This window comes from Leptopilina boulardi, unplaced genomic scaffold (genome assembly GCF_019393585.1).
Source record: "Leptopilina boulardi isolate dan_hultmark-lab unplaced genomic scaffold, ZJU_Lbou_2.1 LbouV2_70, whole genome shotgun sequence".
Lineage (NCBI taxonomy): Eukaryota > Metazoa > Arthropoda > Insecta > Hymenoptera > Figitidae > Leptopilina > Leptopilina boulardi.
This window is the reverse complement of record NW_026138017.1, coordinates 1,004,117-1,031,396: the sequence shown is the minus strand read 5'-3', so window position 1 is coordinate 1,031,396 and position 27,280 is coordinate 1,004,117. Positions and strand designations below refer to the sequence as shown.

The 27,280-nt window shown below is 26.8% G+C and overlaps 1 protein-coding gene across 5 annotated transcripts in view; it reads left to right on the top strand.

Annotated features, from left to right (window-relative positions):
• Positions 1 to 27,280, top strand: part of LOC127290520 (TOX high mobility group box family member 3-like) — a 228,154-nt gene that overhangs the window by 133,881 nt on the left and 66,993 nt on the right. The window contains exon 1 of one of the 5 annotated variants that reach the window (XM_051319144.1): positions 17,668 to 18,059. The exons of 3 other annotated variants lie outside the window; for them this stretch is intronic. The gene's annotated coding sequence lies outside the window, so the exon portion shown is untranslated. Of the gene's footprint in view, positions 1 to 17,667; positions 18,060 to 27,280 lie in introns of those variants that run through there. One more of the 5 variants, XM_051319145.1, reaches the window with a different exon arrangement.

Genomic DNA, 27,280 nt, shown 5'->3' with positions numbered 1-27,280 from the left:
GAGAACGTCAACCATCAGAGGCTTTGAAAAATCGTCGCATATTACTATATAGTATATATAAAGTATATAGTGAGCGTAAACATTGAAACGTTTTACGTTGGCGTATTATGTGTCTGCAGAGTAGATAAAAAGAGGCGAATTCGTTTCGCGAAATACCTTTTAAAATCCTATACACAAACTACAGTTACATTTGTTATACTCCTATATATATAGAGAGAGAGAAAGAGCCATTAAATGATGGTTGGCGCAATAATTTCCCGATTCAATTTGTCTTTGATAGAAATTTTCTTTTAACAAAATTTTATTTCAAAAATAAAAAGTTCGAAGTGTACGTATCAAATTGCTATAGAAAAATTAGAATATTTTTTTTAATTTTAGCTCTTAGAGATTAAAATACAAATATTTTATTTCCTAGGGACGAAAAAAATCATTTTGCTCCCTAGAAAAAAATTGGTTTATTTTAGCCACTAGAAAAGAAAATGGGAACTTTACTCCCTAGGGCTTAAATATGTTATTTTATCCCCTAGGAAGTGGAATTTTACTCCCTAGGGACAAAAAATATTATTTTAACCCCTTGAGCAAAAAAGAACCCTTTTTGTATCCTAGAGCGCAAAATTGTCTGTTTTAGCCATTCGTAATAGTTTTTTTTAGTGAAAAAAAATTTTATTTTCATTTAAAAAAAATTTCTTCTATTCATGTATAATTTTACAAAGAATTCGTGAAATTTTTCCAATTCCACGATATAATTTTATACCTAAAATCATAATTAATATAAAGTTTATGAAATTATGAAAATTAATTGTTAATATATGAAAACAACTTTCGAAATTAGTTCAAGACAGTAAATAACAAAGTTACACTTTTTAACCAGTATAAATATATAAATGCATTTTATGTAATTTCGAGATATATTATTTTTAGAATTAAAAAAAAAAAATAACTGGTTTTTCATAAACAGCTGTATATATAATTTTTCCAGAAAAGTGGAATGAAAAAAAAAACACAGAAGTCATTTAAACTGAATCAAAACAAAATCATTAAATAATTTTCGCAACTAGACAATTATATATAATTTATTCGAACAAAAATATTTAAAAAAAAAATTCATTCCTCAATATAATTTGTTTGAAATTTTGACGTCAATTGATTAGTGAAATATTTTCGGGGAGGGGGGGGGGAAATTCACTTTCATTATTATACATAATATATTATATCAAAAGACAATGAATAATTATCGTTCTAAATTATACAAGTAACTTTCAAAAACGTTTCTTGACAGTGAATGAAAGCTTCAAATTGTGCACGTGATAAATTATTACTATATCACACACCCGTTTCCAGAAGCTAATTATTCCTTTTATATTCCGCGAGTCAATTAAAATTTGATTAATATCAATTATTAATTAGCAAAAACTTGTTCTATGTTTTATTCATAATATTTATTTCAAAACTATATATATATATAATATATAAGTAATTTTTAATACTTTTTTTATGCGCATTTTTCACATTTTTTTTTATATTGAAATTAATTTATAGTTTTAAAAAACATTGATATTTTTTTTAAAAGTTTTACTAGGTAATTAAAAAATATGTATTTTTTTAAAATTACAAATTCTCATGAAAGGGAAATTTTTTATATGAAGAAAATTTATGTTTTATAAACCGAAATTGAATTTGATAAAAAAAAATTAGTAAATATTTAAACTGTAATATTTTTATTTTAGAAATAAATTTAAAAGAAGAACTGTAAAATTCTTTCTGTTATTCATATAAAATCAGAGAACTTATCACTTATTTCTCATATATTTAGCAATTCAAATAAAATCCTCCTGAATAATTGCAGTTATTTGCCATGCTATAAACATTAAATTATCATTTCTATAATTAATAACCAATCATTAAAATCTGATAGCATCTAATCGATTTTTTTTTAAATTTTTACTATTTTAATATTTTTTTTTTTCATAATTTTTATTTTATTTTTTTTTTTATTCTCAAATTAAAACGGGAGATAATTCGAAAATAAGGAGGGATCTGAAAATGATAAGGAAGAGATAAATGAACGGTATATACTGTAGACTTATTCACAAGAGAAAATTTACATACTTTATAAAGTATGGCAATTTCTACTATAATCACAGTGTATATCGAAGTTACTGCATGATGGTACTCCCTCCCTCCCTCTTTTCTCTCTCTCTCTCTCCAGAAATCGTTCCTATGAAATGTCGTTCGTGCTCGCAAACTCTAATTAAGTTTTAACACCACTGTTTAAAAAAAACTCACATTCAAGTACACTCTCGTTCAAGTCATATTTTTTTTTTTTTTTTTATTTTTATTTTTTTATATTGAAAACTTTTATATGAAGCGTTTTATGTCCTGGTTTATTAACGCATAAAACCCTCTCAAACAAACTAACTTTAATTAAAATTTTATTTGCTGACATTAATGGAATTATAAAATATTAATTGAAGTAGTAGAATAAAAGGTAAAATGGGAAATTTAATTAAATTCGTTGTTATTATAATTAAAAAAAAAAAAAAAAAAAAAATGTATATACCATCGTCATTTTTCCATTTATAAAAAATGCATTCTCTGAATTACAATTCTCACTAATTAAAACAAATTTTACGAAATATATATATATATATATATATATATATATATATATATATATATATAAAATACATGTTTCGCTATTTTATTTCAATGCTTTTGTGTATATTTTCCAAACAAAAATTTTTGATTATTCAGTTTTCAATCAACGGAACTTTTATTATCATGGACCATTATTGGCTTTATAATCAATACTGGAAAAACAATGTCAGAAAAATATTACATGCACGTCATTTATAATTTTATTTTGTATTATATGAAATATTATTTTATTTAATAATCCTTTGTTTTTTTTGTACGCATTTTTCATTTAAAATTATATATAAATATTAATTTATGAAATCATAAATTGAATTATTAAATTTTAGTTTCCGTTTTTGTTCCTATTATTAAAATTAAATATTATTGATATTTGATAAAATAATTTATATGTTAATAAAATTTAATTCATTTTTTAAATAAAAAAATTATTAATACAAAAATTAATTTTATCAATATATAATTTTAATATATTCTAATGAATAAATATTGAATAAATATAATAAATATTGAATAAAAAAAATAGTGTAAGGAAGACGGAAAAGGGGGAAAAAAAAATAGTTCACATTTTATACAAAGTATCCGTAGGAATTCTGAAAAATTGGATAAAAAAGTAGAAAACGAGATTATATGTAATTTGTATAATAGGATTGTATAAACGATTACGGAAATTGTTCAAAGGTTTTGTCATAATTGTTCGATATTAAAGTTTCATCACAGCAAGCAGGATAATTGAATAATGGTCGACATGTTTTTGTTCTAAAAGTTACACAACCACACAATCGCGGTGCTGCTTTATTTCTTTTTTTTTTACTTCATTTTTCTTTATCTCTTATAACATTGTTGAAGTTTATACTCAACGTATTTATTGACCATTTTTCAAAGTAAATTGAAAAATATTTCCCGTACATTTAAAAAAAAACGAGGGACCATTATATACATATATAATGAAATTTTTATATCAATATTAAAAGGAAACGGAAAATAATAATAAATTAAATAAAATTAATAACAAAATTAATTTTTCCGAAAAATATTTAATTTTTATATGTTTAATTGGAATTTTGTTTTATATAAATTTGAATTTAAATTTTCTATTAATATTTGATAAGAAATAATTTATTAATTGTCATATGGAAAAAAATTGTGAAAATAAAACAAGAATTAGATAGTACAAAATTCATTTCCTCGTTTCTCAGTTCACAAGTCATATATGTTTTATGAAGAGAAACACTTGTTCAAATATTAGTTTCGTCACGCAAAGAGGTTCTCTTGTAATATATTAGATCAGAAAGTATAAAAATATTTTCATAAAAAACTTTTTTTTCTTGTTTTATTATTCTTCGTTTATTACATTTATCAAAGGTTTATACAGAGTTTATGCAAAAAAAAAAGAAAAAAAAGAATCATGAGAAAATTGACTATTTAAATATATTAAAAAATTTTTTATCCATAATTTTTTTTTTAATTTTAATAAATAATTTATAAAAATTATAATAAATTAATAATATAATTTGAAATAATTATTAATATTAATTAACAAAATGTATTTTACATGATTTGTTGATAAATTTTTATTTTTTTTTCCTACTTTTATAATTACTGTAATTGCAAAGACATAAAAAATTATTTTCCGTTTCAAAAAAATAATTTCGAAGGTTTTTATAATAAATATTTAAAAATTTCAGTTAATATTTGTATATATCCTTGTGCTTGATGGGAGAGTCAACAATGATGACATGAACCCTTGAAATTTCATCAACCAAGATTATTTTTTTTTTTTTTTTTTTTTTGTCATATTTACTAAAGAAATAGACTGAACAAATGCGTAAAAAAAAAAGTAATGTCAACCGCGCACTTTATATAGAACAGTTTTATTTAATTAGTGATAAATTTTTTTTTTATTATTATTTTTTAAAAATCTTATTATTTATTCAAATTTTTGTTACTTTTTCTTCGTAAACTATTTTTTATAAATAAAATATTCTTTCTTTTTTGTGGAAAAATTTTTTTTAAAAAGTTGGAGATAGAAAAAAAAAAAGAAAAGAAATATAACAACAATTTTTATAGTGGTGAGTTTCGGGTAAAGCTCGCTTGGAACATTATTCTATTTTACTGTTACAGTACATTTTGTCCGAACAGGCTTCATTTTAAGAGTCTTCGATCGACTCGACCTTTATATGCCTCTAACATTTTAACTTTTAACAACCGACAGTTAAAAGTTTCATAGTCTCGCCTTTATCGCGTATTTGTTCCGCCGTCAAATCAGAGTTTCAACTTTTGTCATTTAAACTCTCATGAAGATATACATTATTGCAATATATATACGCGAAACAAACTCAACATACATTTATATATACAAACAAGCCTTTAATAAATATATATATAAAATTCTATTTGATGAGCAGACAAACAAAACTCTTAATTTTCTATTATTCATTTCAAAAAGTACTAGTCGTAAAAAAAGTTGATTCACCAACAAGAAACAATTTTTAATTAACGTCACATTCGTTTCGCATATCTGTTTTAATAAATATTTAATTAACAAATATTCAATTAATTAATTTTTATTTAACAAATATTCAATTAATTATTATTTAATTAACAAATATACAATTAATTAATATTTAATAATAATATTAAAAATTTTATAATTTATTAATTAATTAATATTAATTATTAATGAAATAAATAATAATAATAATAATAATAATAATAATATTTATTATTAATTAATTTTTATTTTTTAATATTTTTTTTATATTTATATTTATTTATTTTTTATTTTATTTTATTTTTTATTTTTAATAATTGTTTATTACTATGTTTTATATTCAGTAAAAAATATAATATTCTAAATTTTGAATTTATATTTCTTTAGAACATAATTTTTTTTTCTCCAATTTTTGTAAGCTAATTTTTTTTTCAAAAAAAAAATTTTATACAACTTATTATTTTTCTCTGAAATATGTACTAATAAACTGATTTTAATGAGACAGGTACTATATAAACTAATGAAGTTTTTACTTTTTTTAATGCGTATATAGTAATAAAGTATTATATAGGCAAAAATGTTTCGAGGGGATTAAAAAAAAAAAACTTTTTTAATTTTAGCACAAATCACCAGTTATTTTCAACGAATTTTATGCGCATGCAATAAAAAGATTTCTCTCAATATTATGTCGACAAAAATAAAATGTTATACCATATATCAAAATACGAAACATTATTCACTGTTTTTTTTTTTTAACTTTTATCGTAATAACATTTTGCGTATACAATTTTCACAAATATAAAACTCTCACATATATATATATAAAAAGATTAAAATTTAATTCTATAAATTTTTATCAAACCGGTAGTTTAATATTTTAAAAATTGTTATTTAATTTGATTGTTAAAAAATTTATTCCAGGTTTTTTTTTATAAAAAAAAAATTTCGGAGGTAAAATAAAAAAAATGGAAGTTTTGAAAAAAAAAGAAAATAATTGATGTTTTACTATTGTCTTTTCTTTTTAACCGAATTTTCAATGTATCGACATGTGTCGTGTATATATATATATATATATAAAATCGTTTTGTGCACTCTCTCGTTTGAGAGTGGCAACTGGTGGATTTATCGACTTGTCACCAGATCGCCAACAAAGATCAACGATTACAACTTTTCTGTTCTCGTTAACGAACTAACATTTCTTTCCATTATATATAACATATACAAATAAGAATCGCCAATTTGCTCCTCATGTATAAATTAATTCCATTCACAAAATAAAATAAAAAAAAAAATACCCTATTAATTTTCAAAAAATTTTATTATAATTTCTTCATAGTACAAATAAATCAAATATAATCGCTTTTTCAATTATATTTAAATTAAACAACTTTTAATTCGATTCATTTTTTCATTAAAAAAAAAATTTTATTTAAAATTTTTTTAAAATATATTTATTTACTTGAGTGGAAATTTAAAAAAATTAATTTTATTATACAATGAAACGGAGGAAAAAATAAACAGGAAAAATATTTACTAATAAAAAATAATATTTAGATAACGAATGATAATAAGTATTTTTATATAGAAAATATAAACAAAATATTAAATAAATAATATTTTTTCAATTAAAATAAAGGAAATAAAATTATTAGAAAAAAATGTAAATAAAAATATTTTTATTTAAAATAAAATTAACTATAATAATTATTTGAAAATAATTTGTTTCAATAACTGTAAAATCTGGTTTATAATTATTTTATAATAAAAACAGTTCTTTTTTTTAGAAAATAATATCGGTTATTGTATTTTTCCACACATAATTAGTTAATTATGTATGACAATTAAAATACTTAGTGATGCGTAACTAAAAGATTAATAATGCGGTTATGTCGATAAATATATATATACTGCTAGTTTCATTTTTCATTACTCATTTCCTGTCTTTACTGATATCGAAACATGTTTTTCAATATATAGATGCAATTTTGAAAATATTAAATTAAATACATTGTAATGTTTTAAATTATCGAAAAAAAAAATTCCATTTCAATATTTTTTTATCAAACTGATAATTTTCAAGAAAATAAATTTCATAATAAATAAATATAGCAAATAAAAATATTTTATATTATTCATAAATTCTTTTTTTTAAAATAATCGCATTTTTTTTTTATTTCATTTTATTTATGATTAAAGTAAAAGATGATGGTAACGATAAAAATATATATTTATATTAAGAGCGACATTAATAAAATTAGAATCAGCGCGATAACACAAATTTTAATGAAAGAGAAAATGAAGAAAAATATAAAACCTGACCTTATTTTTAAAACAATAAATGCTTCATGAATGCAATTAAAAATAATTTGAATAGAGCGAAATACTCTAAAAAAAAAAAAAATAATAATAAAAAAAACTAAACGAGAAATGATAGCAGTTCTAGTTTCTTTTTTTAAATTTAATTGCCCTATTTTTTCCCCATCTCTATATATAAATTTTATTTCATTTTTATTATTTAATTTTCAATTTTTTTTTCCTATTTATTTACTGTTTATATTTTATATATATATATATATATTTAACCTTTGTTAATTTTCTTTTGTTTTTTTACAATTTTTTTTTTCTTTTTACAATTTTCTATTTAAAAAAAAATTTTTTCTATTGTATTTTTTTCTATAATACTTTTTTTATTATCTTCCAAAAAATGTTTAAATAAAATTTTTTTTTAATTTAAAAAAATATATATTAATTCTTTTAAGAAAAATAACAATAGTGAAAAAGGAACTGAAAATCAAAACGATCTTTAATGAAATATAATTTGCATATAGTATAGTATATAAAAGTGAAGAATGGAAGAGAGAGGAGCACAAGTATTAAAAAGATCCTAATAACAGAAAATAAGAAATAATGAGGGAGAGGAGAGAGGGGACACCCTGTACTCGAGATAATGACGTAAATATAAGTTTCGTCTGATAGCTGCATAACTCCCTCTTTCCTCCTCCTCCCCCCTCACCCTCACCAATGTGTATGAAAAGGACTATCATTACTGTATATAGTCAGATGGACCCTATACATATATATATATATATATATATATATGTATTTAAAAAAAAAAACTTTTTTGTTTCTGCCACGTTAGAATAATGACCGTTATTGCTCTCTTGATATCGAGAAAAAACTAGTTAAACTTCTTCCCCGAATTATGAAGCTATTAAATTATTTTCGAAAAAAAAACTCTCAGCCCATCTTCTAATTAAAATAAAGTATACCATAAAAAAAAAAGAAATTTGAATATACATAAAGAAAATGCAAAATATATTTTATATAGGAAAATGTATATAATTTTGAAACAAAAATTTGAAACGTAAAAAGAAAATTTTCATTTTAAAAAAATGGGATCATTAAAAAAAAAAGTATAAACTTTTTTCCAAATTAAATTAATTTTTATATTTTACGCCAATATACAAAAAAAATTCATTATAAAAAATACTTTAATGTTTATTTCTTTTTTTGTTACAGGTGAGTTTTGCCAAAAGAAATTTGAAATTGAAACAATATCGAACTGGTAAGAATAATTATTTTTAATTAACATTAAGAAATATTATTCCTCAAGTTATAAATTTTTAATTTATAATTATATTAATTATTAATTAACATTAATTAAAATAAATTATAATGATTTAAAATTAATTAACATTAATTACAATTAATAATATTATTAATTAACATATTAAAAAAAGAACATAAAAAAATATATAATTAATAACATTAATTTTTGAACAGTAAAATTTGTTAATTAATGTTAATAATTAAATTTTAATAAAAATTTCTAATATTTATTTAATATACAATAGACTCCGCAAGTATATAGCGCATTAACCGATTTATAAATGCAGTAAATTTAAATACGGAAACTTTGCACTCAAAAGTCGTTTAGAGATTTTGATTGAATTATAAAAGGCTTCTAGAATAAATTACTTACGTTATCGACTTGAAATACTTTTACACCGTAAAAGGATAAAAAGTTTTTAATTAAGAAAATTACAATAAAGTTACGAGCTTTTCATATTTTACGATAGAAAAAGAGGGAAAAAAAAAATTTTTTTTTTCAATACATTTTAATCATATTTTACCCCCTGACAATATGGATTTTTAATATTGTTTTTTTTTTCATTTTTTTTACCTATTCCATTATATTATAGGTGAAAAGTTTTCATATTTATTTTTCATTAATTTTGACCTCTTTTTCCCTACCACCCCCTCATTTCTTTCTCTATATATATATGTATACGGTTTACAAAGTACAACTTTGTATTTACAGTCAGTTAGCTGATGCAGTGTAGGATTTTAAAACTAAACTCCAAACAAGCAGACAAGACGATGTTTACGAACAGTTGCCCTTACGAATAGATAAATAATCTTAATTGGCTACGCCTCACAGATCTCTCGATCTTAATTGCGCCACTTGATAAAGCAATGCTATAGTACCATTACTGTTGTTTGGCTTCTGTTACATTAAAAGAAGCTTTTGTCTCATTTTAAATATCTCGAATCTATTCTTTATATCAGTGATACAAGTTCTGCTTCTTTTTTTTTTTGAATGAATCGGCAAATTTATTTCCTGAATTTTTTATGGTATATTTTTTCTTAATCCTAATCCCTAATCCTGATTTTTTATACCTAATAATGTGGCGAAATTGAAATGTGCAGATTTTCCTATATAGTGGCCCTTTCGAGAGAAACTGACTAGAGCCCCTACAAGGTTGTTACAATTTTTCCCACCTATAAACCCTAATTAGGAAAAAACTTATCAGGGTTTAAGAATAAATATGAAAAAATCTCGCACGCATGGGGAATCGAACCCAGGACCCTTGGGACCCGAGCCGTGTATTTTAACCACATAGCTACCTTGACTCACAGATTTCTTTTAACAAAAATATCTACATTTTCTTTCTCTTTTCACATCTAGTTTTTAATCATTTTAAATAATTTATTCAAAAATTTATTAATTTTTTTTTAATAATTAAATAATTTCATATATTTTATTTATTAAAATAATATTTTAAAAAATGACAAGGAAAAAAAAGATTTATCTGAAACATTGAAACGTTTCAATATATTATTAGAAATAGTTTTTGGTTGTTTCAGTGAAATCTTTCGCTATTCTAGTGAAACCTTTGTTTGTTTCAGGTAAATTTTTTTTTTTTAATTCCTTACGGCATTTGTGAAATTTGTAAGGCGACTATTATATTTTTCATGTGTAAAAATTAAAATCTTATGTGGGGAGAGACGAATCTTTCAATATAAGAACAAAAGTGCGGGCAAAACATAAACACATAAACAGCTTAATTGAAGCACGAAACGCGGTAAGCCGCGTACGTAATCCGAGGTTGTTTAGAGCGGGTTTAAGTTATCCCAAACTGGTTAAGTCAAGTATAAGTTAATTCACTTGAGCGCTTTGGAGAATCGGTGTAACGTAACCGCAACACAACTCCATCGATCCTTCCTGCAGTCTTCTCTATATGCACAAAATTCGGTTCTCAATTCTTGACGTCATATATATATATATCTTCCATTTGACATACCCGATTTAAATTTAATTAAAAATTTAATCCCAATATATCGCGCCTAATTAAATTTTCTTATTAATCTTTCATTTTTGACAAGATTATTTTTGTCAATTTTTTTTTTTAAATTATGGATTATGTTTAATTATTTAAAAAAATTTATTTGATTCAAATAATTGGGAGACCTTAGAAGCAAACGAATTTTAGGTTAGGTTTACAGTGGATTTCCTAATCAGGGCCACAACAGGCGCGGCGTTTCATTCTCTAATAGGGCAGCCTGATCCGGCCTCGAACTGGGACCTGGTAAAATTTCTACACAGTTTTACCTCGATTAAAAGTTTCCCCAGGTGGAAAAGTTCCCGGTAGTGACTACCGGTAGTCATTACCGCTCCCGCTATCGGAATATTCACTACCGGTAGTCACGACCGGTAATTTTTCCTAGATTAACGGTAGGCACTACCGGTAATTTTTCCGGGACTACCGGTAGTCACTACCGGTAATTTTTTCGTTACGACCGGTAATCACTACCGGTAATTTTTTCGTTACAACCGGTAGTCACTATCGGTAATTTTTCCGGGACTACCGGTAGTCAGACCGGTAATTTTTCCGGGAATTACAATCAAAATTTATTACCAAATAACAAATTTTGATTGTAACTCTCGGAAAAATTACCGGTAATTTCTACCGGCAGTGACTACTAGTAGTCCCGGAAAAATTACCGATAGTGACTACCGGTAGTAACGAAGAAATTACCGGGAGTGACTACCGGTAGTACCGCAAGAATTACCGATAGTCCCGGAAAAATTACCGATAGTGACTACCGGTAGTACCGGAAAAATTATCGGTAGTACCGGAAAAATTACCGGTAGTGACTACCGGTAGTCCCGGAAAAATTACCGATAGTGACTACCGGTAGTAACGAAGAAATTACCGGGAGTGACTACCGGTAGTACCGCAAGAATTACCGATAGTCCCGGAAAAATTACCGATAGTGACTACCGGTAGTACCGGAAAAATTATCGGTAGTACCGGAAAAATTACCGGTAGTGACTACCGGTAGTCCCGGAAAAATTACCGATAGTGACTACCGGTAGTAACGAAGAAATTACCGGGAGTGACTACTGGTAGTACCGGAAGAATTACCAGTAGTACCGAAAGAATTACCGGTAGTGACTACCGGTAGTCCCGGAAAAATTACCGATAGTGACTACCGGTAGTAACGAAGAATTTACCAGGAGTGACTACCGGTAGTACGGGAAAAATTACCGGTAGTACCGGAAGAATTACCAGTAATACCGGAAGAATTACCGGTAGTGACTACCGGTAGTCCCGGGAAAATTACCGGTAGTACCGAGAAAATTACCGGTAGTAACTACCGGTAGTGGCTACCAGTAGTCCCGGAAAAATTACCGGTAGTTCCTACCGATAGTACCGGGAAAAATACCGGTAGTTCCTACCGGTAGTACCGGGAAAATTACCGGTAGTCCCGGAAAAATTACCGATAGTGACTACCGGTAGTAACGAAGAATTTACCAGGAGTGACTACCGGTAGTACGGGAAAAATTACCGGTAGTACCGGAAGAATTACCAGAAGTACCGGAAGAATTACCGGTAGTGACTACCGGTAGTCCCGGAAAAATTACCGGTAGTTGCTACCGGTAGTCTTTTGTTAAACTTTTGTTAAATTAAAATCAGATTTCAATGAAATATTTTGGACTTAAATATCAATTTTGAGAGTTGATCCTCTTTGTGTATTTTCAGTTAAAAATTCCAAAACATAACCTATAATTGCTTCTAAGGTCCCTTTCTTCAAGAGAGCGTCACAAATAATTTATTTATTATTATTTACTAAAATTTTACGAACATTTGTATGGATACAATAATACAAATAGGGCGTGTCATCGGAAAAAAAAAATATTCTCATTTTCTTTGAGGCCTGCTGTCAAAAGCAAGTGCATTGTGCGGCATATGAAGTCAACAATGTAACACGCATTATGTCACTATTATAATATATATATACATTTGAGGTGTTGGTGCAATTTACGTGTTTTTTTTTTTTTTTTTTTTTTTTTTTGTTCGCAAATGTAATGTTGGGAATTTCTTTAATGGTAGTAATTGTTATGTAGAAAGTCACTTGGGGCAGAAGAAAGGATGTACTGGTGGAAAGAGGGAGAGAGACAGACATAGAGAGAGAGAGAGAGAGAGAAAAGTGGAGGGAGAGAGGAAACGAGGCAGGGCACGGACACAACGGATTTAATATAGAACCCGAGGAAATTGGATTTAAATAAATTTGAATACTTCTGAAATTAAAGCCCCTCCATGATATCTCCATAGAAACGTAATAACGCGAGGCACCGCCCCCATTTTCCAACCCCCGCCCCCACCCTCTTGCCCCACTTTCTTCTTTACAATATCGCTCTTCCTATTTGCGTATACTTATACAGTGCACTTCTAGTTTTCTACTATAAATCTCGCGAAAAATTTTCCTCCTCTTCCTCCTTTTTTTTTTTTTTTTTTTTTTTTTAATAATTTCGATACAAACTTTAATTAATGTTATTTTATATTCCGAAATACTTTACAGAAAAAAAAATTCTTTCATTAAAGTTTATTAATAAAACAATTTTTAATTAATAAAATTCTCTCGTCAATTATTATTATTATTATTTTTTTTTACTCTTTTTTTCAATTTAATTATAACAATATATATGCAGCTATTGTTCATTATTTCTCAATTAACTTGATTATATCGGGAATATATGCGATAATTTATATATAATGATCTCAATAATGATTAACAAAGGATTTGATAACAAATTAATTAAAATTGAAATTATGGATAATTATATTTGTAATGTATATAAAATATATATAATGTAATATAAAATTAGATCTCACATAAAAGATATTTATATATATATATATGTACACGAGGGGAAAGTATAAGTTAGAATTTCCCAAGATACTAATCTAAACATATGGTTAGAAAACCTAACAAGCAAATCAATCTTCATGAAATCCAATTGGTACAATTATTTTCTTTCTGTCGATCTTTCTCTTTTTTTTTTATAAAAAAAAGAATGCTATAAGACTAATTCAATTATAATATAAATTGTGTTTTGAAAGAAAAAAGAATTCATAAAAAAAACGATATTCTAAAAAGAATATCTTAATTTCTATATTTAAGAAAACAATATTTATTTTATATTCATTTATAGTCAACTTTGAAAGAAATGTAATTAAATTTTTGAATTAAAAAAAGAACAAACGAGTTAAAAAAAAAATAAATTCGATTCTTTAAAAAAAAAAGAGAGAGAAAAATGGGGTCATATTCTCGAGAAACACCAGAATGTATTAGAAAAAAAATTGAATGCCGGGAGGCATAAGGCGTGATATTTATAATGAAACATGACTTATCTTCCTGCTCTCTTGCCACGATTCCAAATTCACCCCCTGCTTAGTTAATCTTAAAAAAATCAGAATTTCATTTCTCTAATTTAAAATAATGTATTTTGGAGAGTTAATCTCAAAAAAATTTTTTTTGTCCTCTTTGGTCCATCGCAGCTTGGATGCTGTTGGTCCTGTCGAAAAGTGCCATTTTTTGTAAATGGGATAACTCTCCTACTTTTCCGAAAATAGTTTATAAAAAAAATTTTTAATTTCGGAATTTTTTGTCATCTTTGGTCCATTGTAGCTCGGATGCTGTGAGTCCTGTCGAAAAGAGACCCATACATTTTTTGTAATGTACAAATATATTGGAATAAATCTCTTGCTTTTCCGGAGAGTTTATGTCGAAAATTAAAAATTTTGAAATGTTTGTCAATTTTGGTCCATTGCTGGTTGGATGCTGTGATCCTATTAAAAAGTGTCCCGTACACTGTAGAGCACTATCTGCGGATAACGCTTTTCTGCTATTTTGGATAGTTTTTATCTCGAAAATAGAAAATTTCGAAGTTTTTTCAACTTTGGTCCATTGCTGCTTGGATGCTGTGATCCTATTAAAAATTAGCCCAAATACTTTTTGTAGAGCACTATTTGCGGATAACTCTCCTGCTATTTTGGATAGTTTATCTCGAAAATAGAAAATTTCGAAGTTTTTTCAACTTTGGTCCATCGCAGCTCGGATGCTGTGAGTCTTGTCAAAGAGTAACCCTTACATTTTTTGTAAAGTACTATATTGGGATAACTCACATACTCTTCCGGAGAGTTTATCTCGAAAATTTTATATTTTGAAATTTTTTGTCCACTTTGGTCCATCGCTATACTTGGATGCTGCGGTCCCATTAAAAAGTGGCCCGTACATTTTTTTGTAGAGCACTATCTGGGGATAACTCTTCTGCTATTTTGAATAGTTTATCTCGAGAATAGAAAATTTCAAAGTTTTTTCAACTTTGGTCCATCGGAGCTCGGATGCTGTGAGTCCTGTCAAAAAGTAACCCTTACATTTTTTTGTAAAGTACTATATTGGGATAACTCTCCTATTCTTTCGGAGAGTTTATCTCGAAAATTTTTAATTTCGAAGTCTTTTGTCCACTTTGGTCCATCGCTACTTGGATGCTGCGGTCCCATTAAAAAGTGGCCCGTACACTTGTTTGTAGAGCACAATCTGTGGATAACTTTTCTGCTATTTTGGAATAATATTTCGAGAATAGAGAATTTCGAAGATGTTTCAACTTTGGTCCATCGCTGCTTGGATGCTGCGGTCGTTTCAAAAAGTACCCGTAACTTTTTTTCTATATATATCTTGGGATACTTTTTGTAGTATTCTAAAGAGGATTTTTCAAAAATTGAAAATTTCAAAAAATTTTCTCCTCTGGTCCATTGTAGGTCGGAGGATAATTCAATCAAAATGTGCCTCATACAATTTTTCTTTAAAAAAAACCCTTTTGGGATAACTTTTGTGGTATTCGCGATCGGTCTCATATTTTCAAATATATATTCTACTAGTGTTACAGAAATATATTTCAAATTGAAGAAAATATTCTTAATTTAAGCTTAAAATAAAAGAGTATGTATATAAATAATATTTCAAAAATATTTAATTAATTCCTTTCTTTACTTACGAATAACTCGATTTGGAAACATCTGTTGCATTCTCAAACTCACCTGAAACAGAAAAAAAAAATATTTCATTAGAATTATATATCAAATCAAATAAAATTTACATTATTATCTATATATATACGAAAGATAAGCAAAATTTCAAATAATAAAAATATTTGAATATACGTCAAGAAAAAAAATCTATCCAGTATATATTTTAATAAATGTCATAAGAGCTGTTAAAAACACCTTAAAAGAAATAAAAAAAAAAAAAAAATAGAATCTTGATGAAATGTTAAAAATTGAAATTTATATGACATTTTCACATTTTTTCCAATGTCAAACCAGTGCGAAAATGTGGTTGCAGTATGTCAGTTGGAAGCATTGGTATTTTATGCATTCTCATAACTTGCTTGTCGAGCCAAACTTTTCTCAAAGTCTCTCCTTCTATATGAGTTGAAAGAAATCCTTTCATTTTGTTTCTATTGTAAAACATTCAAATTCAATATCTTCTTGTCTCTTATTTTTATATATATATATATATTTCCGTTTCAGAAAAAGGTATCTCTCTCTCTCTCTATTTTTTTTATATTTATAAAATATTTTTTATTCGTCAAAGAATTCTTTCATATTTTTTCGTTTATAAAATTATTATTTTTCCCGACATCCAAAGAAAATATTTTATCAACTAGCAATTTTTTTGCCTTGAGAAAAAGAACTTTGATATATATATATATATATCTATATTTTTCTTCATCTACAGAATTTCTAATAAAACATCAGTAAAAGAATTTAATTTTTATTATGACAAACTTTTGAAAATATAACTTAAAATCATATAAGTACAGAAAAAAATATTTTTTTCTCAAAGTTAAAAATAAATATTTATGTGTTTTTCTCTGTTATACGAGAAATGTTTTATTTGAACCAAATATTATATTTGAATTAAATAAATGTATATTTGTCTCACAGCCCACTTGCCCATTTATTTGGTGTAAATAAATTTTATTAAATCAAATAAAAATTTATTTAAATCAAACAAAAAATTTATTTGAATCAAATAAAATTTTTTTTAAATCGTATAACAATTTATTTGAATCAAATAAAAATTTATTTACATCGTATAAACATTTATTTGAGTCAAATAAAAATTGATTTAAATCGTATAAAAATTTATTTGAATCAAATAAAAATTGATTTAAATCGTATAAAAATTTATTTGAATCAAATAAAAATTTATTTAAATCGTATAAAAATTTATTTGAATTAAATAAAAATTGATTTAAATCGTATAAAAATTTATTTGAATCAAATAAATATTTATTAGGCTCTTGAGATGATTTCTCCGCTAGTGATACTTAATTGTCTTGAAATTAACGCAAAAGAGCATAAGTACCAGAAGAAATAGCAAAAGAAGAGATTACTATCGTGGGAACAATGGGGGTTTTCTTTTTATTCTGTATAAGTAGTAGTAAAAGATTAAATGGAGATTTAGGTCCACCTTAACTTTAAATCGTTTGGGGATTTTGGGCGTTAATGAATACGGTATTTAAGCACAAGATGGAAACATGGTCTTTTGTGACAACAAAACGTCGACCCTGCGCGCTCGACAGGCTGTTGTGTGTATTACCTCTTGGACTCACCTTCCCCTCAAAAAAAAAAAAAAAAAACCTCCCTCCTTTCGCGATTCCCTCAACCCCCTCCCTCTTTTTTTTTTAAACAGCGCGGCGTGCCGTATCCCCACTCTTTCCACTTTCTTCTTCTCTCTTTTCCCCGTTTCCCGACTTGTATACATATACATATATATACATATACCCCCTCAAACGTTTGCTCGTGTTTTAGTGTTTGTCTCCCCCCACCATACACGAATTATCCCTTCCATCACGTAACTCAAGCGCGGCCATGCTCAAGTCATTCCCGCGCCGTCCACGACGAGGAGCGCGTGTCGTGTTGAAAAAAAAATTATATATTTCCGTGACACGAGACGCCTGTGAGATAACGAAAAATTTCAAAGCCAAGAGAGAGAGAGATAGAGAGATTTTGTGTTAAATTTCTGGATTTCAGTGATTACGTTTTTTTTCTCTTTTTTTTGTTGAGTGATTTTTTTTTTTTTTACTAGTGACTCGTGTGGTTTGTGCCCGAAAAAAAGCCAAAGGGATTAAGTGTTTTTTTTATATATATACATGGTATATATATTGACAGCCGTGTTCCTTTAGAGGAAAATAAAATATCCAACCAGGCGGTATTGACGAGTGCCAATTTTAAAACTGGATTTCATTCTGTCCACGTGCCTCGCTACGCCGGTAAGTCTAACATCACCATCAACTGTGTCTTTTCCGGCTTTATTAAAAAGGCGAAAAAAAAAAAGAAACCCCCCTTTAATGTGTGTTATACGTGACAAGAGTGCGTGGGTGATTAGCCTTTGGCCAATAATTCCTCGTGTACATTTTATCGGACCACCTGATTCCTATAGACTTTCATCTTTATTGAATACATGTCGCCATCTAGTGACTTGTCTCGCAAGTTTAGACGTCGTTGCCCTCGCGCGTAATCTCAAATTTATTTTCGAAAAAAAATAATTCTTTTTTTTTTCCTTATTATTTTGAGGCTATTTTTATTTTCTAATCAATATCAGAAAAAAAAGAGAGAGAGAGAGAAATAAATTCTTTTTTCCCCAAGAGTTTCTTTTAATAAATCTCCTTTAAATTAACGCAGGGGTGAATGAACTTTTAAATGCTCTTCTTTTTCTGACTTTAAAGATTATTCTCAATTTAGAGGGGGACAGAATTTTTCAATTTAAAAATACTAAAAATAGAATCCGTCGCGAGTTCTTATTACGTAATGTAAAAAAAGCTTTTTTTTTTTTTAAAGGAAAAAAAGAAAATTTATTATCCAGTGGAAAATTTTTCATAATTATTTAATTTTAGTTGAAAATACTTCGAACATAGTGAATTTTTAATGATGATTTGATGTTCCGACGGCATGGAGTCGCTACTTAATAACTCGAATAAAGATATTATTTTTCAACAACAAGAAGACAAATCGTAAATTGAGATTGTTTAACAATATTGAATCAAAAAAAAAAAAAAAAAAAGTGAATGAAACTCCAAAAAAAAATTCCGACTGATTTTGAATCGAAACGTCCGTCAACGAATATTGTTACAACAAAATTTTTTAGAAAAGAACTACAATTTATTGTACTTCTATTTAAAAAAAAAAAAAAACAGTGATAAAAGCCTAAAATCTTTATGCATAAAAGCAGAACAAAATATGTGCAGTGATATACGAAATTAGAATAAAAAATGGATTAAAGATTCTTAAAAGAATTGCGAGAAATTATATTTCAAGGAAAAGTTTCGAAAAAATGTGATGTGTTAAAAAAAAATTGGCAAGTGAATGTAAAATTCATGCAAAACGGAATCTAAATATAAAATCTCTTCAAAAAATTCGCGTATCCAAAAATTGTACGAATATTATTAGAACCTCACGACAATCCAAACATTACAACTGAACTAATTAATAATAAAGGATCAATATAATTTCAACCATGGATAGAATTATTATTATTATTATTATTATTATTATTATTATTATTATTAAATTTATTTAAAAAAACTTAGATTATTAAAAAAATTTATTTAATCGGTTACTTGACAATTAAAAAATTTTGTATAATTCTTCTTTCAATCACATTAAATTCACTGAAAAAAAGGTTTGATATTGACAACGAAACGTTTGGTTGGTATTTAAACCAAAATTTTTTTGTTGAATCAACAAAATTTTGGTTGTCTCAATCAAAATTTGTTTGACACAACCAAAATTAGAAAAAAAGGATTTTTGTTGTCCTAACTAAAGTTTGATTGGGACAACCAAAATTTTGTTGATTCAACAAAAAAATTTTGGTTGCTTAAATACCATGAGGCTGAAGTCCGCAACGTTTTCAAAAACGAAAAATTAAAATAGAATTATTTTTTCATGTTAATTTATCTCTAATTTTGATTTCCATAAACTTTCAAGAAATTAATACTTTTATAAAAAACCAGTTACCCCCGAATAACTTTAATTTTAACCAAAATTAATGGATATTGTCTAATTATTTTTTCGTTTTCGTTTATAAAAACGTTGCGGACTGCAGCATCATTAAATACCAACCAAATGTTTGGTTGTTAATACCAAACTTTTTTTTCAGTGTTATTTCTGTATTTGGAACAAATAATCCACTTATAATAATTAAATATAAATAAATATTTATTTGTATAATTTATTTACGGAATTAATTCATTACTATTAATTATTATTATTAATATTATTATGTAATAAATATTAATTTATTTGACAAATAATTATTTATTTAATAACATTCAAGAAACCGATTATATTTAAATTAATTTTTTTTTCACTCTTATAGACATAATCTTATAATTTACATAAGAATTAAAATTAGTATAGTTTTAATTAAAAATTAAAATAATCTTAAAGAATTTTTTATGTGTCATTTTATTTATTGGTAATTTAATCACACACACACAGACACTACGAATTTGTTATCATCAACTTGAATCTTGACTTTGAGTAATTAATGTAAAATTATGTAAATGTTAGAAGCATTTCGAGCAAGGAAATATATTACTAAATGTTTAATTCAAATCCTAACATTAGAATTTTAAAATGTGTATCAACAGGAAATCTAAAATAAACCTCCATGTGAATACATATTGTTCGGCAAAATTGGAATTCAAATGCCATTTTAAAAATTAATTACACACGATTTTTAACGTTGACATTTTAAATGACGATTTTTAGAGAAAAATTTTTTAAATATTAAATAAATTATAATAAAAATAATAATAATAATTGTCTCTCAATGTCAAATTTTATTATTTGTTAAAGTGAAAATTTCATCTGTCACAAGTTATATCTTCAACATAAGGAAATTATACCTTGCACTTTATTTTATTTTTTACTTTATGGATTTAATGACCAAGCGCAATGAACTATAACCGTCATACTTGAGTGCAGCGGACTGTAATCCCGTAAATCAATTTTTTTTTTTTTTTTTTTTGCTAAATTACAGCATTGTGCCTGTTCCAAGACAGTTAAAGCAATACTTGTTTAAATTTATACTTGTATCAAAAGATTTTTAATAGAGCATTGTTCCGTTTAGTTTCCCCCTCCCCTCCCTTTGTTTTTAATTTTTCTTTCTTTCTATTTTTACTGTATTTGTAATTTTATATTTCTTGAAAATAAATGTTCTATATGAAATACTGTCGATCATAATTCATATTATTTTGTCATTTCATGTTTCCGGTTGAGGAAAAAAAATTAAAACAAAGAGATTTTTTTTTTTACATGAATAGATGATTTTCAAGTGTCGCGTGAGAAGAAGAAAAAAAAAAGGGGGTGAAAAAGAATAATATTGAGAATACAAGTGCCGGGGGTAATTTAATGGCCACCAAAACGAAACAAAATGGGAACTTCATGTCGAAGCAAGAAAGGGAACGAAAAAGTTATTGGTGATAAAACTGCTGAGTTGGAGGATTTTCAATTCCAACTGAGCACCACGATGGAAAACCGGTTTTCATCATCTTTGTTCCCCCACGGGAAAGTCACAGTCCCTTTATTCTCAAAGTCGAAGAATTCTTTTCTCGACGAAAAAAAAGGGAGAAAATGAGTTTATAAAATATAACCTAAGAACTTTTTATATACCAATTCTTATTCTTTCAAAAAAAAAAAAAAAGAATCGTCCCTCTTCCACTTGATTAAACAAACTGATAAAAGATAAGGATTATTTTTAAGAGAGACAAAAATTAATTTTCCCAGTTCCTTATTTCGGCTATCAAATACAATTGGAAAATAATCTAAAAAAAAAGTTGTTTAAAATAATTAGAAAATGCTTAAATTAAATATAACCGTTAGGTGATAATTCAAAGTCAATAGCTAGGTTGAACAAAAATGATTTCACCATAAAAACCACATAATGGTCAGCACATCTGTGTTTTTACAGGTCGTACACAAGACGCAGACGGTAGAAAAATTTTTCTGGAAAGGGCAATATTACACTCGTAAAACCACTAAAGGACTGATTTTTTTTTTTTTTTTACGGGAAATTGTGTGTGGATGAAAAAAAAACCGGTCTTTTTTCGTGTGTGTGTTGGATATATTAGAACAGACAAGGGGGAGTTTCGAACTATCTATTAGATCTCTCCGTCGGCCTTGGATCAGGTAGACTACACATCTGTTCTCTCTTATACATATATATATATATATAGTGCGTTTATATGTGCGACGGAAGCGAAAACCTCGTTTCGTTTTTTTTTCCACTGTCCACGATAACCACGAAGCCAATATTTTTTTTTTTTTTTTTTCCACCATGACCATCAAATATTTCATTGGGACCTGTCAAAGCTTTACTTGTCGAACCAGATCAGGTTAGGATTAAGGGAGGGATATTAGTTTTGTCACGTTTCAGGATTAGGACTAATAAAAGCAGACGCGCGCATGTTCCGTAATCCTAATCTTAAATGAGGACAAATTGCTGTTAAAAAAAAAAAAAAAATTTGAAAAAAAAATTTAAGTACATGTTATAAACAAAAGTTATATGTTCTTTATTATTATGTGAAAAATCTCAAGTATTTGAAAAATAACAGGCCTTCAAGTTGTTTCTCTCACGTTAATGACATCAATTAATTGCAATTCAAGTGGGTTAATGGCATGCAATGTAGATTAGAAATTGTCTTTAATGCACTTTTTTTTTTCTTCTCTTGCACAAGTATAAAATTATGTATATATAGAAGAGAAGATGAAGAAAAATATTGGAGATGCATTAAAGTTATAATCCCTGAGGCTATATAGGGAGGACATGGAGTTAACTCGGTTATCAAAGCACTTTGAATGTAAATGAAAGCAGGAAGATATGTATTGTTACAGACAACGAAGAAATATTGTCTTTTGAAATGAAAATTGAAATATTTTTCTTTTTTTTTTTTGGAAAATTAGATTTTCTTTTGTGAATATGAGAATATTAACATTCGTTGAGAGAGAAATAGAGAGAGAGAGAACACTGGGAATAAAAGTTTTGATGTCTGTTTAAGGGAAGAGAAAGTTGTGTTGGAATTTATGCAAGTGGTTTTACATTTAAATTAGCTTTGTTAGGAGGCAAAAAAGAACTGAGGCATTATTGCATAATGGACTAATAATTCATTTCAGAGGATATATATATGTGTATAGTATATATATATATTCATATAATATACTTGGCGTAGAAATTCATAAAGGAATACAATGACTGTCCATGTGGTCCATGAATTTGCGGAGAGAGATAGCTTTTATACCAAAAAAAAAAAAGAAGAAAAGAAATACCATTACAATGCTATTTTTCTTTGGTTTTCTATTTTCTTTTTAAGAGATTCTCTCTTTAGAGCTTCAAACGTTCCTTTGAAGAGTGTGTTTTTACACCGTTAATTGTATTTTTACACTTTTAAAAAGGGAATTGGACTTTTATAAGCATTAGAAAACGATTTATGCACATACCTCGTAAATGGAATGTGTTTAAAGGATTTGGAATTTTTAAAAGGAATTCGTATAGTTTAGAAGGAATTTTTACTTTTTAGACCCAACTTCTATATCAGTTTAGAATAAATTTGTACTGTTCAGAATAAATTTGTACTCTTTAGAAACAATTTGTACTTTTCAGAATGAATTTGTACTGTTCAGATTGTATTTGTACGGTTTAGAAACATTTTGTACTGTTCAGAATTAATTGTACTGCATAGAAACAGTTTATACTGCTTGGAAACAGTTTGTATTGTTAAGAATGAATTTGTACTGTTTAGAAACAATCTGTACTTTCCTAAATGAATTTGTGCTGCTTAGAAAAAATTTATACTGTTCAGAATTAATTTATGAAAACAATCTGTACTTTTCAAAATGAATATATCCTCCTTGGAAACAATTTGTACTTTTCAGAATGAATTTGTACTGTTCAGATTGTATTTGTACTCTTTAGAAACAATTTGTATTGTTCAGAATTAATTGTACTGCTTAGAAACAGTTTATACTGCTTGGAAACAGTTTGTACAGTTAAGAATGAATTTGTACTCTTTAGAAACAATTTGTACTTTTTAGAATGAAATTGTACTGTTCAGATTGTATTTGTACGGTTTAAAAACAATTTGTACTGTTCAGAATTAATTGTACTTCTTAGAAACAGTTTATACTGCTTGGAAACAGTTTGTACAGTTTAGAAACAATCTGTACTTTCCTAAATGAATTTGTGCTGCTTAAAAAAATTTGTACTGTTCAGAATTAATTTATGAAAACAATCTGTACTTTTCAAAATGAATTTATCCTCCTTGGAAACAATTTGTACTTTTCAGAATGAATTTGTACTGTTCAGATTGTATTTGTACTCTTTAGAAACAATTTGTACTGTTCAGAAGAAATCTGTACTGTTCAAAAACGTTTGTTAAATACACCTTAAGAAAGAATTACTTCCGTAACACTTTACAATTAGACGCAAACCTTCCTAATTTTGAAGAAGATATATGCTATTTTATAACATTTAGCAATACTTTATTTTACACTTTTGGATACTTGTTTTCGTTACTTTATAATAAGCCTCTTGAAATATTCAATAGAGGGGAACAACCAACCCTTGAATGAATATATATATATACTGAAATGCAAAGGATTGCTATTGTAGTGTATAATAGCAGGTTATTCACCCCAATTATTTTCTCAAGAGGTGGTGGTGCCTTATAATCATTAAGAATATCCACGTCCAATTATAAACTGGGAAAGGAAAGTAGTAATAACCAAGTGTATATATACTTTTCAAGGACAATCATCAACGATAATGGATATTACAATTTCACGACGAGGACGATAATAATACGAAAGAAATTGGCTTTTACGGTTATGAAATTGTTAGTGGGATATATAAAATTAGTTATTGATTTTTGATGTCTTTTATTAATTCAATTTGAATGTAAATAATGTTCATAGAAATAAATAAATAAAAAATAAGCATAGGAGTTATAAAATAACATATATATAGAGCACAGAATTCGAAATACTTGGGAAAACATTAAGTTCAGAATTCTTGTTCCGCGGCAATCAACATTTTCTCTGATAATCTCCAAGAGGAATGTTGATTTTAAATGGAAAATAAAAATTCCTTTCGCTGTCTCTATGTTCCTTTCAATAATAGTGTAATGTAATAAAAAAAAAAATGAGTGCAACTGAATAAAACAGAACTCTAAAAAATTTTTTAAGTTTGCCTCAGCAACATAAAGATTCAACCAGAAGCCGGTGAGAGAGAATCTACCTGCGCGCGTTTATAATTATTAGTTTCCAAGGGGTCCCATTGTGGCCGCAGACTTTACAATCCGCCTCTTAACAGAAAAAAAAAAGAAACGATTCATCCTCCTTTTTTGTATATAATATATACTATTCCTCCCTCTAAAGAAGAAGAAGAAGAAGAGGAAGATACTAAAACCATCATCTGATATTAAATATAATGGATAAATTTTTGTTTCTGTAAAGATGTATACACTGATTACAATAACGACATTTGGAACTACTTTTTTTTGGGGTCTCTTTTTCTCTCGAGGAGAAAAAAATGTTATCACAACATGTATATATATTCGATATATTAAGACCCCATTCATTTTTGTTGGTTTGTTTGCCATGGACAATATGTCGCACCAACATATGAGTCAGAGAAAACTTATAGGGTGAACCGAATAATAGAATCAATGAGAGAACACGTAATCCCTTTGCCCCCTTTTATTACATCCTATAAAATCAATTTTTTCTCCCTTTAGTAAATAACAAAAAATTGCTTATAGAAAAAAGTATACCTTTTTTTATCCAATAGGAAAATCTTTATATGAAAATATTTCAATCAATAGCAACACAATAATATTCAATTAATTTTATCGCTCAATCCTTATCGGATTCGCCGCAATATGATTATTACACGAGTTCAAACTATTATTATAATCTCTTTTTTTTAAATAAATTTTTAGGATCCTCCTCTTTTTAAAATGAAGCCACCAGAGATTTTTTTTTTTATAAGTATCTCGCGAAATATTAAATTATTTTTTCGAGGCATCCTTAATAAATTCTTTCTCTCTCTCTCTCTCTTTCATACTCTAATAATAACTTGTGATAAAATGCTAATTAAAATTTATGTTCCTAGCCCAGCCTCCGAACTTTGTACCGATATTAAAGTACTTAAAGTCCTGTAGAGTATGTTTATAATTTTTATGATGGAAAGTTAATCCGGTACTTGGAATGGAGAATGAAAAGTTAATTTCCTCCGCATTTTCCAGGTGTAATGGGCTTTAAAAATGCATCGAGAGGAGAATATCTGTATTCTCTTTTTTTTTTTTTGTACAGCTGAAGATTGAAGGGGGTTACTGAGGGGGCGGTAGCTCATATTCCATTTAATTCAACCAATGCGAGTTTGCAAGGAGAAAAATGGTGGGGGTATTGAAACATGGCTGAAGGGGTGGGTAGAACCGCTTAAAACTAAAGAAAACAATTCCAATCCAACTATTTTTTTCTCTCTCTTTCGCCTATACCCCTCCGGGACACGAGCCTTTTTATTCTTTTTCTTTTATTCTACTTCTCCTCTTTTCTTTTTCATCCCCTACAGGTTTTTTTCCCCCCTCTCTCTCTCTCTTAAGAAAATATTCGATAGAGCGAAACTCGTTTCGCGATATATATATAGAAACTTGAGTCATTCGAACTCTTCTCGTAAAACTTGCCTATAATACCATTCTTTTTCATTTCCTTTTTTTTTCGCTTGCTTTATATATATATATATAAGATAATCAAAAAGAACGCATTTCATAAAATGTGACTTTCTTTTCTCTTTGGGAGGGCTTTACTGTTACTAACTAAACAACATTGTCTTATTTCTTAAACTGGAAAGTAGCTTTTGAGAGTTTGTTGGAAAAGACAAACTTTCTTTTGACATTAAACGATAATGAAATCTGTCTTGGAAAATTATTTTAAATTAAATTCCTTTTCTCTCGCTGAAAAATTTACTTTTATTGGAAATGAAAAACACATTTTATATTATTATTTTACTGTAATAAAAAAATATATATTTACAAATATATTATTTATTCGTTACATTTTTTTAATAATATATAATTTTTTTATACAAATAAAGAAATTTTTTTTTACATTTTAGAATCTATTTTGAAAGCAGAATTTAGTGACTATGTCGTACATCCGGTGTCAACAGTAGGGTGCAGAAGAACCTATCTCTCTATCTCTCTCTCTTTGAAATAGTATTGCTCTCCCCTCAACATTAAATTATAAAACCGGCGGGAGTCAAGGAATTTATATTCATTTTTTAAAATACAATCATTTTTTTAAATATATGACTGATTTTCCATTTTCTTTTAATTGGAATATGAAAAATGTATAATTACAAAGTAAAAAATAGTGATTACGTGATAAATAATAATGTTTAATGAATCAATTTAATCGAAATTTATAATCATAAAAA